Source organism: Giraffa tippelskirchi, chromosome 4 (assembly GCF_054371585.1).
Source record: "Giraffa tippelskirchi isolate mGirTip1 chromosome 4, T2T-mGirTip1v1.2.pri, whole genome shotgun sequence".
Classification (NCBI taxonomy): domain Eukaryota; kingdom Metazoa; phylum Chordata; class Mammalia; order Artiodactyla; family Giraffidae; genus Giraffa; species Giraffa tippelskirchi.
This window is the reverse complement of record NC_137278.1, coordinates 171668338-171681919: the sequence shown is the minus strand read 5'-3', so window position 1 is coordinate 171681919 and position 13582 is coordinate 171668338. Positions and strand designations below refer to the sequence as shown.

General features: G+C 46.9%; 2 long non-coding RNA genes across 2 annotated transcripts; one reads left to right on the top strand and one right to left on the bottom strand.

The window, feature by feature from the left end:
• Nucleotides 1-3635: 3635 nt before the first annotated feature.
• Nucleotides 3636-13576, bottom strand: LOC145545969 (uncharacterized). Its single transcript, XR_014082368.1, has 2 exons — nt 13349-13576; nt 3636-4160 (listed from the first exon to the last, which is right to left on the bottom strand). It is a non-coding gene; the product is annotated as an uncharacterized LOC145545969 (long non-coding RNA).
• LOC145545970 (uncharacterized) lies at nt 4156-7159 on the top strand. The gene is made up of 3 exons (XR_014082369.1): nt 4156-4212; nt 5059-6765; nt 6964-7159. It is a non-coding gene; the product is annotated as an uncharacterized LOC145545970 (long non-coding RNA).
• Nucleotides 13577-13582: the final 6 nt, after the last annotated feature.

Below are 13582 nucleotides of genomic sequence, written 5' to 3'. Positions count from 1 at the left end.
GTTCTCGGCCTCAGTCGAGTCCGGAAAGGATTGAGCTGGCCCTCTAAACCACTCTCCCCGCACGAGGGAAGGAGAGGGACTCGTCCAAGGTCATAAGAGCTAAGGGGCTCTGCCCAGATCAGGGGCTCTCCCCGAGATCACCACTTCCCTCTGTCTCCCCCTGCGCCTGCCCAGGACCAAAACCTCCAAACAGCCCTTCTTATAGAGGGAACCAGGCTCCTTGGAGAAAAGGCTGATGCCAGGACTGGGGAAGGGACAGCACAAGATGAGTCTGGAACATCTTGTTCTAACAGAAAGCCAGGGAGTTAGCAGAGACTCCAAGCGCTGGGTCACAAGGCTCCATGCCCAACTAGATGGGGCTCCCAAACAGGAGAGGCGACGATCAAACAGAATTAGTGTCCACATGTGCTACATGTTATTAACATATTACATGCGTATTAGTATAACATGTAACATTCTCTCTATATGCTGGCTTCCTACCCTACCCTGTCCCCTGCTCTGGGCACTGGGGACACTGATTCAGATGCAGCCTGGAAACCTCCAGAAAAGGGTCCTGAGCCTCCAGCCCATCCCAGCCTGAAAGTGAAAATGAAAGTCACTCAGTCGTGTCCAACTCTTTGGGACTCCATAGACTAAACAGTAGATGGAATTCTCCAGGCCAGAATACTGGAGTGGGTAGCCTTTCCCTTCTCCAGGGGATCTTCCCAACCCAGGGATCGAACCCAGGTCTCCCACATTGCAGGCAGATTCTTTACCAGCTGAGCCACAAGGGAAGCCCAAGAATATTGGAGAAGGTACCCTATCCCTTTTCCATAGGATCTTCCTGAGCCAGGAATCGAGCCAGGGTGGATTCTTTACCAACTGAGCTATGAGGGAAGCCCCATTCCAGGCTGAGCTTCTCTCAAACCTTTCCATTCCCCATCCCTGACCCTGCCTTTCCCTCCATGGTGGAGAACAGCAGGGGCAACAAACTTCTGTGAAGTGCTGACTGGCCCTGACTCCTGGGGAGGGAAAGGATTTGTCCAGAGTCCCCTGTGGGCCACTCAGGCCAGGCCTCCCAGGCTCCAGAGACCAGGGCCTCCCGGGCAGCCCACTGCCAGCATCTCAACTCTGGTGTGTGACTTGATGGGCTGGAACTGTTCCAGGAGTCCACCTGAGGCCTCACATGGGGACCATCCTGGCCCCAGGGCCACCTCTGTCCCTCTCAGTGCATATCCAGCCCTTGTGACCACCCCTCCACAGCCTCTCTTCCCCTCTTTGGCCCCTATTCAGTCTCTCTCCAGTCCCAGGGGGTCCTCCCTCCCTCATCTCCATCCCATCACCACATCTTCCGCTCAATTCCAGCCCTGCACCATCACACACATACACACATTGCCATCCCTGCCCGCCCTCCTGTCCCCTGCTCAAACTATAATTATTGGGAACACTCTTCAAGCTCAGACGAAAAAGTCAGGATTCAATTCCCTGCGGACTATTCCCAAGCCCACGCTGGTGATTCACCTCCGCTTGTCTTTTCTTACCTTTCATGCTTGAGTCTGGATAGAACATCTCTAGAAGAAAACATCAGAAACTAGTAAGAGTGGTCATCTCTGGGGAGGGAGAACCGGAAGCAGGGATGTAAGTGAGACCAACTTTCGCTGGGCATCTTTTGAGTTTTGAACCATATTCATAAACTATATAACATGAATGAATTAACTTTAGTAAAGGTAACCATTCAAAGGCCAAAAAGACAAGTCATGACTCCATCATGACTAGTCCCCTGGCCTTGGACAACTGTACTTAAGCACTCCAAGCCTCGGTTTACTCATCTATCAAATGGGAGAGATGATAATATCTGTCTTGCAAGGTAGGTGATAAACCAGTGCTCAGCAAGCACCTAGCACCATGCACAGCAAACAGGCAGGGCTCAGGAAACATGAGTGACGGTCTTCTTTCTGTCCTCCTTCTCCATGAAACTCTGAACTTCTTTAGTTTTTTTGGCTGTGCCACAGGGCCCTCAGGATCCTAGTTTACCAACCAGGAATCAAACTGAGGCCCCCGGCTGGATCGCCAGGGAATTCCCTGAAACTCTGAGCTCCTCAAAGGTGAGAACCACAGTGTTGCATTTTGGATCCCAGAGTTCAGCACAGCTCCTGGCATGATGATTAAAAGCCTTGAAATGTTCCCTGACATCGACAAGACACAGTTCACTGTCCTCAGGATGGGTTTCATGGTCCCTTTCTGCACATACCTCTTACCCACCCTCAAATGCAGTGGTCGATGTAAAATAGATACCTCGAGGGAGCCTGCTGTACAGCACAGGGAGCTCAGCTCAGTGCTCTGAGATGACCTAGAGGGATGAGATGAGGGAGGGTGGAAGGGAGATTCAAGAGGGAGGGGATCTATGTATACAAACAGCTGGTTCACGTTATACAGCAGAAGCCAGCACAACATTGTAAAGCAACTATACTCCAATTTTTAAAAATAAATCAAAAATAATAATAAAAATGATAAGTTAAAAAAAATTCTCAATTGCCTTTGGCAGTTCTTGTTCCCATGCGCTATCACCCCTAATTCTTTCCTTCCCTCCACCTCGGCACTCCCTTTGCCTGATAATCCACAGGTTCATCTCACCCTTTCAGATCTTGCAAAAGAATCCCCACTCTCTGTAGCTTGTCTCCCTGCCCCTGGTGGGCTCAGTCACCTCCCTCCATGGCACTTGGACCTCTGAGCAGCACCTATCAATCTGTATTGTTCATTTTCTACCCTCTGTCTACCCTGCTACCTACCCTTAAAGTTCCAAGAGGACAGGGGCCATGTTTTTCTTTTCAAATGCGTGGATAGATTTTCTGTATCCCTAATGTTTAGCAGGGTCTTAGGAAATGTTTGCTGAATGAATAAATGAATGAACGAACAAATGAGCCATTCCTGTTGCCTAGGCCACCTGGCAGCCTTCAGGGACCCAATTATGGTGAGTCACTCACATCCTGCCCATGGCTCGTGGTGGATGCAGTGACCTCTCTTTGCAGTCTCTTCTACCAGCTCCAACCTGCAGGCTGCATCTCTCAGCCTGAGAGCATCCAGAGAGCCTTCCAGGCCTGGCCTGGGAGCTGCAGTTGGTCGGCTGTTCGGCACTGCAGCTTCAGGGAGGCTGAGTGGCCTGCGGGGGACCCCCTGCCTCTCCTCTCCCTGCCCCAGAGGTGTGCTGAAGCCCTCGACCAGACAAATGACGGCATGGAAGAGACCAATGCCTGGTCCACCCATTCAATCTGCCACCTATGATTCATCAAGTGCCTGCCATGTGCTACTCTGTGCCTTTATGCCAGCCCTGTCACCTCTCTGTGCCTCAGTTTCCTCCCCAAACTGAGGGGTGGAGAGACCCACCTCATCTAATGTAACAGGATTATTTGGCAAATGCAGCGCATGCCAACTGCTCAGTCAACTCTGAAAATCTGTACTCATGCTCAGTCATTCATCTGTGTCTGATTCTGTGCAACTCCATGGACTATGGCCTGACAGGTTCCTCTGTCCCTGGCACTTTCCAGAGGAGAATACTGGAGTAGGTTGCCATTTCTTCCTTCAGGGGATCTTCCCAGCCCAGGGATCAAACCCACGTCTTCAGTACCGAACTGAAGCTCTCTCCTCAGCAGCCACAGTGACTTGCACATAGTATGTGTTTAATTAATATCTGATACAGTGAAATGCAATCCAAGTGCTGGGCAGGACTTTTCGTGCCTTGGGGAGGAGCGCCATCCTGTGGCCAGAACTCAGAACACATGGACCTCCTGGTGGTCCACAGGGATCTGGCTGGGAGGGGACCCCTGGAGGTTGAGTTAGGACAAATACAAGGAAAAGTCAGTCTGACACCACAGAACAAAGAGAAATTTCTTCATCCCCGGAAGTGGTATAGGCTCAGAGTACAAAAAACAGGGGCAACGAGAGTCTGAAGCAACACTGGACTATTTCTCTATGAAGAGGTCGTTGGGAGAAGCCTAGGCACATTTGCAGGTGGGCTGGCCTGGCCCTGTAAACACTAACCATCCTTCATTTGAAAAGACTTGAACTTGGCTCTGCCACTCACAAGCTGTGTGACCTTCAGCAGACTGTTGCTGTCTCTGGGTTCCAGTTTTCTCATCTGTGCAGTGAGGTCATAATCCTTGCACAGGTCAGCTCAAAGAGTTCTTGTGAAGGTAGGATGGGATAAGAAAGAAAAGCACAACTGGTTCATAAATGGTAAAATCCTGTACAAATATGATAGATGGCTATGACTATTTCTAATGATACTAATAACTGGCATTTATTGAACTTCTCACTGTGCTTAACTCTTTACCATACAATCTCATTTAATTTCTACATAACTCTATAAAATAGCTACTTCTAAGAATCCCATTTGGGGATGCAACTAGAGATGATCATACTAAGTGAAGTAACTCAGAAAGAGAAAGACAAATACCATATGATATCACTTACATGTGGAATCTAAGACATTAATATGACACAAATGAACCTGCCTGTGAAGCAGAAGCAGACTCACCAACATAGAGAACAGACTAGCTGTTGCCAAGGGAGGAGGGGGCTGGAGGAGGGATGGAGTTGGAGGTTGGGATTGGCAGATACAAGCTTTTATATATGGAATGGATAAACAATAAGGTCTTATTTGTCTTTCTTGTATAGAGAACTATATTCAATGTCTTATGATAAACCATAATGGAAAAGAATATTTTTAAAAGCATGTATACGTATATATTTGTGTGTATATAACTGAATCACTTTGCTGTACAGCAGTAATTAACATACTATAAATCAACTATACCTCAATGAAAATAAATAAAAAGAATCCCATTTTGCAATTGAGAACACTGAGGTTTAGGAAAGCTTGCAATTTTGCCAAAAGACACACTCAACTAGTAAGGAGAAAAGCCAAGATTTGAACTCAGGACAAGGTGACCCCCAAATCGAGGTCATCAGTGCTATTCTGTCTTAATAGTTTCAGCCACTGACCAGCAATTTCAAGGTTGCCCCAGCTGGCAATCTTGAAGAAAATTAAGTAATTATTGACATTTCTCCTCTTTTTCCCAGGAAATTCTGCTTCATTCCCATCTCTAGCTCGGTACCTCCTTAGACTTTGGAAGCTCCTGGAAGAGGGGAGCCCTGGGGCTCTGCACCCAGAGTCCTGCTCACAGTCAAGGTCTGAGAATTCCAAAACACCCCCATCCTAGGTCCACAGCTGGAAGGCCATGCATGCTGCCACAAGGAACTGGACAAGGCAGATGGGGGATGGGTCCCCTTCAAGGTCTCTCCCGAACAGATGGTGGCAGACCTGTAGGCGGATGGTGGCTAATTTGCAATAATCGTGATGACCCTCACATGTCAAGAGTCCTCTTGACTTTACGACTGTCTCCCTATTAAGTTTCTCATTATTTGGCCCTTAGGACGCGCCTTTGAGGTCAGAATCCTTAGCCCTTTTTACAGATGAAGAAACTGAGGTTTAAGGAGATGAAACAACTTAGCCAAGGTCATATTGCAAATAAGTAGCAGAGACAGGCCTCCAGTTCAAGACGCCAGAGTACAAATTCACCTGACTGCCGAGGCCCACAACTATTTTTGGTTGGCAGTCCTGGTTCTAGCCCTAGTTGTGCCATCTGCTGGCTGAATGACCTCAAACAGGCCACTTAGCTTTGGTGGCTTTATGTCAGAGATCCCTGCCGGCTCTGCCTGTGTCCTCTATGCCTGTCCTTGAACCATAAAGATGAGGGTGTTTGGCAGCTTCCGCAGGTTTTAGAGAAAAGCAGCTGTGACTTTGCCTCCCCTGGAAAACTCTTCCTGACTGCCCAAGGCTGAGTTATTATTGCTCATCCTATTCCCACAACACTCATAGCCTTGCACTGTAATTTATCTGCAAATTCCCATGGGGGGGCAGGCAACAAACATGCATGAACAAGAAGTAGGTCAGATATGATGCAGTGGAGAATAGTAGGGAGCGTGGCAAAGCAGAGAACCCCTGGTCTGGGGGCAGCTCCTACTCAGCACCAGCTTCTTAGCATCAGGCAGAAAAGCCAACCCAGTGTTGCACGAGAAGCCAGAATTCTGGATTTCTTCTATGTGAAACCTGCTTTTTAAATGTAGATTCAAAACCCATTTTGTTAAGCACTTCATAGGCATTGTAGCCCCTGAAGCAGTCCCACATACTTCCTCACTAGACTTTGGGCCACCTGAGAGGAAGGCTAGGTCTCTGAACTCTGAATGACCAGCTCAGAACCTGGATCCCTACCAGTGACAAACGATTGCTTTTGAAATGTTGAAAGTACTTGCCCAGTCAAATCTCTACTGGTTTCTGGTGACTATGCCAGTTCATCCAACATAGATTAAGTGTTTACTGCATGCTGGGCACTGTCTAAGCACTTTCCATATTATCTGACTTAATTCTCATGACCTACTTACTATGATTCTGTCCTTTCTACAGATGAGGATGCTGAGGCTCAGATAATCGCATGACTTGCCCCAGGTCATGTGGCTAGCAATAACCTAGGATTCAAATTCAGGCAGTCTGTCTCCACCAATGTCTGTTTGTGTTGCTGTGATACCATCGTGCCCCATGAGACCCCCCACCTTCCTTAAATATCTCTTTTAGCTACATAGCCCTGATAAAGCTCTCTGGGAAGCTGCCAGGCATTGTTTCCAGTTTTAAGGACAGTGGGAACCACAACACGTGGCACAGAAAACAACGCAAGCACTGCAGAAACCGAACCTTAGCTTCACAGAGGGGTGCTATCCAACATTACACAGGTAGATCAGCCCAGAATTGGTGTTTATCTCTTTTCCCAGAACACCAAATCCCAGTTTCCAACAAGGGAAAATGTACAGGGCAGAGAGGAGCCAGGAAAAGCCTGGTTCTTGATCATCTCATTGAAATAGTCAAGCACTCTCTCAAGCAGCTAAATGGTTCCAAAGGAAATGGGAGTCTATTTTGTCTCCCGTCACCAGGGCTGCAAATCCTGATATATCTCAGGCCACGGCAGAGAAGTGGATGGCTCAGCACTTGGAGAGATGCCTGCACTGGCAGGAAGTGGGGTGGGCGAGTCAACAGGTACCTCTCTATTCTGAGAACTGATCCTGTGATGGGTGAGTATACATCCAGCTGAGATTTAAAAAAATAAATAAATTTGAATGCCAACCATCCGAACCTATAGTGAACCTCCCTTTCTTCCGGTGGACCTGAAGCATCCTTTGGGATGCTTTAATCCTTCCAGGTTTTCTATTTTTAAAATTTTGCTGGGGCGACAAGGCTCTTAGAAGGCTGAGGTGGGCTGATGATTCAAAGGCTTCCCTTCCCCCCAGCACACTCTCCTACAGGATGATAACATGCTGCAATTTCACAGACTCTGCCTTGGGTTCCACTTCCCCCATCCTCAGTCTTTCTCATCTGTAAAATTGGGGTAGTGCCTCTGTACCTCTGAGAAAAGTGTGGTACAAATTCATAGTTCCTGACCTGAAACATCTGGGGCTCAATGTGCTTGATTATAGAATTCTGTGGGCTTCAGAAAGGTTTATATGGTGAGTCTACCGTATATTACAAAATATGCCCAGCAAGTTCTGGGGCAGAACCCCATAAACCCTTCATAAACTCATTATTCCTATATAACAAAATGTATACATATTCATACTAAGTGGGATAATAACAACTATAAATAACCTCATGTCCAGGGACTTCCCTGGTGGTCCAGTGCTTAAAACTACACTTTCCAATGCAGGGGATGTGGGTTTAATCCTTGGTCAGGAAGCTAAGATACTACATGCATGAAAGCCAAAAAACCAAAACATAAAAAGCGGAAACAATATTGCAACAGATTCAATAAAAGACTTTTTAAATGGTCCACATCAAAAACAAAAACTCTTTAAAAAGTAAATAACAACATATCCAATTCGTGTCAGGTTTGCCATCAGATGCTGTCCTCAACCTCATGAGAAAGCTTGTGGTTTTCAGAGCTTATCTGGACCTTCGGACCAGTTGCCAGCCTGGCTTCAGGCACTCCTGGGTTTCCATTCCAATTGCACCTTTACCAGCTGGCTGACCTTGAGCAAGACATTCCTCTTGACTACATCTCTGTTTTCCCATCTGTAAAATGGGGTGGTAATTCCTGTGTTGGTTCCTAGAAGGCACACAAGGTTGCTGCAATGGAAGGGGGCTGGCCACACTGGCAGGTCCCCAAAGGAGACCGTGGTGAGTCCATCGCAGTTCAGGGTAAGTTTGCACACAAAGCAGGGCTGATGCATAAACAGATGATCTGTCTATTTAATGGAGAGCACAAGAAATACAGCCACCGGCAGGACCTGGTGCTTTTGTTGGCCTGACCAGCACTTACTTTTCTGCAGTAAAAGCTCTGTGAGGATTTATGATCATGATGGGAGAGAGTCAGAACAAGAGACAGCGTTTTTCTGAAGAAACACCTATCAGCAGAGGCAGCTTGGGGGGGCATTCTGGCCCAGGAAATGGGGGTAACACTTTATCCCCCTGGACAGCATCAGCTCTGACTCCTAGACCCTTCCCCTTCTACATCTCCATTCCCTCCTCCATTCCCTGTGATCAGTTTCCCATGAAAAACCATGGCCACATTCCAGGCCTCCCCTCAACCAGACTTGCTCAGACACTCTGTCTGGAATTTGATGTGTCCCCAACTCATCAGCCACACGTTTGCAGACAGCCAACTGGTGACTCTTAGAAAAAGTCAGCTGACATCTGCGGCAGATTTTCTGCTCCTACGACGACCACAATAGCATCTCCTCATGCTCTTCTAGAACCTTGTGCCTTGATTCTGGGCAGGCTTGGGACTCACCGGGAATCAAGGGAAGGGATGGAACTGGTGCTACGTAACTTCTGAGGCTTCAGAAGTTACTTATGTAACTTAGGGGCTTCCCTAGTAGCTCAGAGGGAATCTGCCTGCAATGCAGGAGACCTGGGTTCGATCCCTGGGTCAGGAAGGATCATCTGGAGAAGGAAATGGCAACCCACTCCAGTAGTCTTACCTGGAGAATTCCTCCTCCAGAGGAGCCTGGGGGGCTACAGTCCATGGGGTTGCAAAGAGTTGGACACAACTGAGTGACTAACACACACACACACACACACACAACTTCTGAGGCTGGATGATAGAAGGCCATGCAGCTCCCAGCTTACTAGTCAGAATGCGTGCTCTGGCGGTCTTCAGCCCCCGTGACTAGTCTGACTGGCCTGAGGCCACCATGTTCTCAGGAAGCCCAAACTCTCCATGTGAACTCACCACACAGAGAGACCCTGAGACTAAATGGAGAGAAAGAAAAAGAGAATTGTCTAACCAGCCTCCAGTCACTCCAGCTCTCCGTACCTCTAACCACCTCGGTCTGAGAGACCCAAGGCCAGAAACACCCAAGCCCTTCTCCAATTCCTGACCCACAGAAGCCAACAGAGAATATAAAAGGATTGTCGCCATAAACCACTAAATCTTGGATGGATGTGTTACACAGCAACAGGTAACCAGAACAGAAGCCAATTTTATTTCCCTTCCCCCTACGGTGACCCTACCTTCTAGTTTGCAAGGAACAGTTCCAGCTTAAAGCTTTTGTCTGGCATAAGTATCGATAACAACCCCTTTCTCTCCCCAAAGAGCCCCAAGTTAGATAGTAAATGATATGGTCACCCACATTTGGCCAAGTTCTCAGAGTATACTACAGATGCTCCTTTCCTCAATCAACATAAAACCCCACTGAAAGCAGGGCATCTACTCCACATACACAGCTTTAAGATAAGCCCAGGGCTCCCCCCGCCCTTTCCACCATATTGCTTTCTCTATGCCCTTCTCATGGAGAAATCCAGGAACTGCTGCTGATATCCAGGACAGGAAGGGTCTGAATCAATCAGAGACCAGAGGCAAGAGACATGGGAGGAATGAGAAAAAGAAAACCCAAACCTTAGGGATGGCTTTCTACACCATCCTGTAAAGGATGGAAGGGTTTTTTTTTTAATTAATTTTTTAACTGAAGGAAATTGCTTTACAGAATTTTGTTGGTTTCTGCCAAACATCAACATGAATCAGCTGGAGATATACATATGTCCACTCCCCCTTGAACCTCCCTCCCGGGATGTGTGTTCTTAAGGACAAAAAATTGCTCTGAAATCTTGGGGCAGTCACTTGCTCACTGGGCCAAATACCCAACTGACCAGAGCCTGTTTCTTCCCACCTGCATGAATGTCTTGAAGGACACTTAGAAAGCATCAGGGATGATTGTTTTAAACACTAGCACATTGCCTGGCATATAGTAAGCACTCAATAAATGCTAGTTCCCTTTTGAAAACATTGGAGGTTCCTATTAGACAAGGCATTTGTCTCATCTGAAAGGGACAGGATGGGACAGAACAGCACAAAAGGCCAAGGAGAAAACGGTAATAATGACACCTCCTGCTTCTAGACATGACATCAGGGTATGAATATGGAGGGGCCGGCAGGCCTACTATGGATCTCCACTTTCTAGTTTAGAAAATACTTTTGCAGTCACTCATTCATCTAGAAGGGAAGTTTTTGAAGAATCTCACAATGTATCATTATATACACAGGGTCCTGTTGCAAAGTGGTGGTTCTTGTCATGCAAGCTGAATAAACAATCTCATACTAATTTTGATCTTTTTATACATTGATTAGTCAACAAATGCTTACTGGTCACCTGCTCTATGTCAGACACTGTTCTAGCAACTGAGAACACAGGCCCTTCCCTCACCCCCTTGGGTGCTCCACGTGATGGAAGAAACACATGAGTCCAGAATGACCACCACTGGCCTGGTCCCAGCATCCTTGTGTCTGCTCAAGAGTTATCTCCCCAGTGAGATCATCTCTGATCACCACTTCTAAAACAGTTGCATCTTCCTCCGTCCCTCCTCACCTCTTCCTCTGCTTCATTTCTTCGTAATTCTCATCATGCTCTGAAATATTTTTGCTTCCTTGTCTAAGCTCTGTCTCTGCTTCTAGAGTGTCAGCTCTGGGAGGCAGAGGCTTTGCTCTCCTACCTAGAACAGTGCCTGGCGATCCATATTTGGGGAATTGTTGAATGAGTGGATAGGGGGTTTGTGAGAATTAAATGGGAAAATGAATTCAGCACATTACCCTGGGCACATAAATAAGGACTCAATTAATGTCAGTGTACTGAATATCAATAGTAAGTTGTAATACGTGCTACACTGTAAGGGGAGATGTAACTTTTGCTGGATTGCTTGGATCATGTCTTTTGTTTTCTTCTTCTTTTTTTTTTTTTTTCCTGTGGGCCCACAAGCCATCTGCTGCAATCTCACTTTTGTGTCAGAGTTTAATCATCTTTTCCAATTTGGCCATGATGTCCCTGCCCACCCCAGATGGAGAAGAATTTGAAGAGCCTGTCTTATTCTCAATACTGGGTCCCTGGGCTTGGGTGGGAGATCCTATCTAAATTCTTCCCCCAGTGGACACTTTTGCTGCCTCTTTCTGCCTACCCCACTCTCGAGTCTCCACAGGCAGTGGGGATGACTCTCCTTTACGTTAAATCAGGTCAGGACCTCCCTCTCTCCCCATTTTAAAATCCCTCAGTAGCTTACTTTTATCCTGAGGGCAAAATCCCATACTCTGTTCCACGGCCTGCACATTTCTAAATGGAAACTTCCTTTTTCTGGGTCACACCCAGGCTTCTTCCTGCTTGAGACCTTGCTGTCTGCTGTTCTCTGGTGCCGGGAATACATCTCCCCTACATATTCACCAGCCTGTGTCCACAACCAACCACCCCTCTGAGTAGCCTTGCCCTGTCCTCATTCACTCTCTCACTTGCCACGTGCCTGGTACTATTCCAAGAACTTAAATTAACTCATTTAATTCTCTCCACAGCCCTGCGGCATTAAAAAAAAAAAAAAAAAGCATGATTGGGGCTCCCTGGCGGCCCAGTGGTTAAGACTCAGTGCTTTCACTGCTGGGGCCCACGTTCGATCCCTGGTCAAGGAACTATCCTGCAAGTCATGCAGCATAATCAAAAAAAAAAAAAAAAAAAAAGCATGAGAGCTAGAGCAGAGTGAATATAAAATAGCAGGATATAAAGATGATAGATGGCTAGGACCAGACAGGCCACAGGAAGACTTTCACATTTTATTTCAAGTATATAATGGGAAGCTACTAGAAGGTTGTGAATAGATTGCTTTGATCACCACACAGAGAAAGAACCCTAGAGGAACACAAGTGGACGCTGGGGGCCCAAGCATGACACTGGAGATAGTGAGGGAAAGTGGTGGCATTCACAATGGTTCATTTTTTGTTTTGTTTCTGGCCATGCTGTGAGGTTGCAGGATCTTAGTTCTCTGCCCAGGGATCAAACCCACGCCCGCTGCAATGGAAGTGCAGAGTCCTAACCACAGGGCCACCAGGAGATTCCCTCAAAATGTATTCTAAAAGAATAAAGAGGACTTGCTGAAGGATTGAACGTGGTGGGAAAAGGAACTACCAATGAAGACTACAAGGTTTTTCAATAAGCATCATTCACTGGGTACTGTGAACAAAAATTAGGAAAACTGGATGATGAGTGGATTAGGAGAGAATTTATAGAAACAGATGTTGCTGTTAACATTTTCATTTTATACATGAATAAGGTTTCAAAGAGCTCAATTAACATGCCCGAATTTGTCCAACTGGTAAGTGAAATTCCTGAGTATTTTCACATACATATATTTCATCCTCACAACACTCCCTTTTATCATCTTCAATTTACAAATAAGGAAACTGAGGCCCGGAGATGTGAAGGCTACACTGCTAGAAAGTGGCAGAACCAAGAATAAATATCAGCTCCAACAGCAAGTATATTTTCCAAAAAAGGAGACATGCCAGAAGACCGTTAAGGAAGCCTAGGAGATCAGGTAGTAAAGAATCTTGAGGTTTGAACAAAAATCGCGCACTCAGATTCTCTTTCAATGTTTTGAAACTCCCCAATAAGACTCCAGGACAAACTCCGTGGGCTGTTTCCAAAATGACAGCACCGTTGCCATCGTAGGAAAGTGGTTCCTGAGTCGCCACTTCAGAATCACAACCAATTAAAATGCAGGTTCCTGGGCTCCAGCTAAGCCACGCTAGGACAACGGTCTATGGAAGGGGACCCGGAATCTTCATTTTTCAAATTAGCACTCCAGGAATCTTTGTCAAACAAGAAAGTTTGAGAACTGTGGAGGTATGGTTTGAACACTGGCAGCGACCCCCTACACTAGTAGTCTGATCTACTCAGGTCACTCTGCACCTCCTGGTCTGTTTCCGAAACCGCTGAAAACTCAACGACTCGCCACAAAAACCTGCCTGAAAGACTCGAACTCCCCCTAACGGTGAAACTCGAACCATACTACCTTTTAAAGAAGGCAGGGGCCGCGGGTCATTGTGGGATACAGAGGGGCAGGAGCGGCCCGCAAGGCGTTGTGGGACACAGAGGGGCTATTAGCCAGTCTCCGCTTCCAACTGCAAGGCCGCCACGTTTCCAGAAACTCGAAACTCTCGGAGTGTCGCCGGATGCCCCATGACGTAACTGTAAACATCCTCCGGTGTCTAGCAGCCGCGAAGGCTAATAAGAACACAGCGAAAAG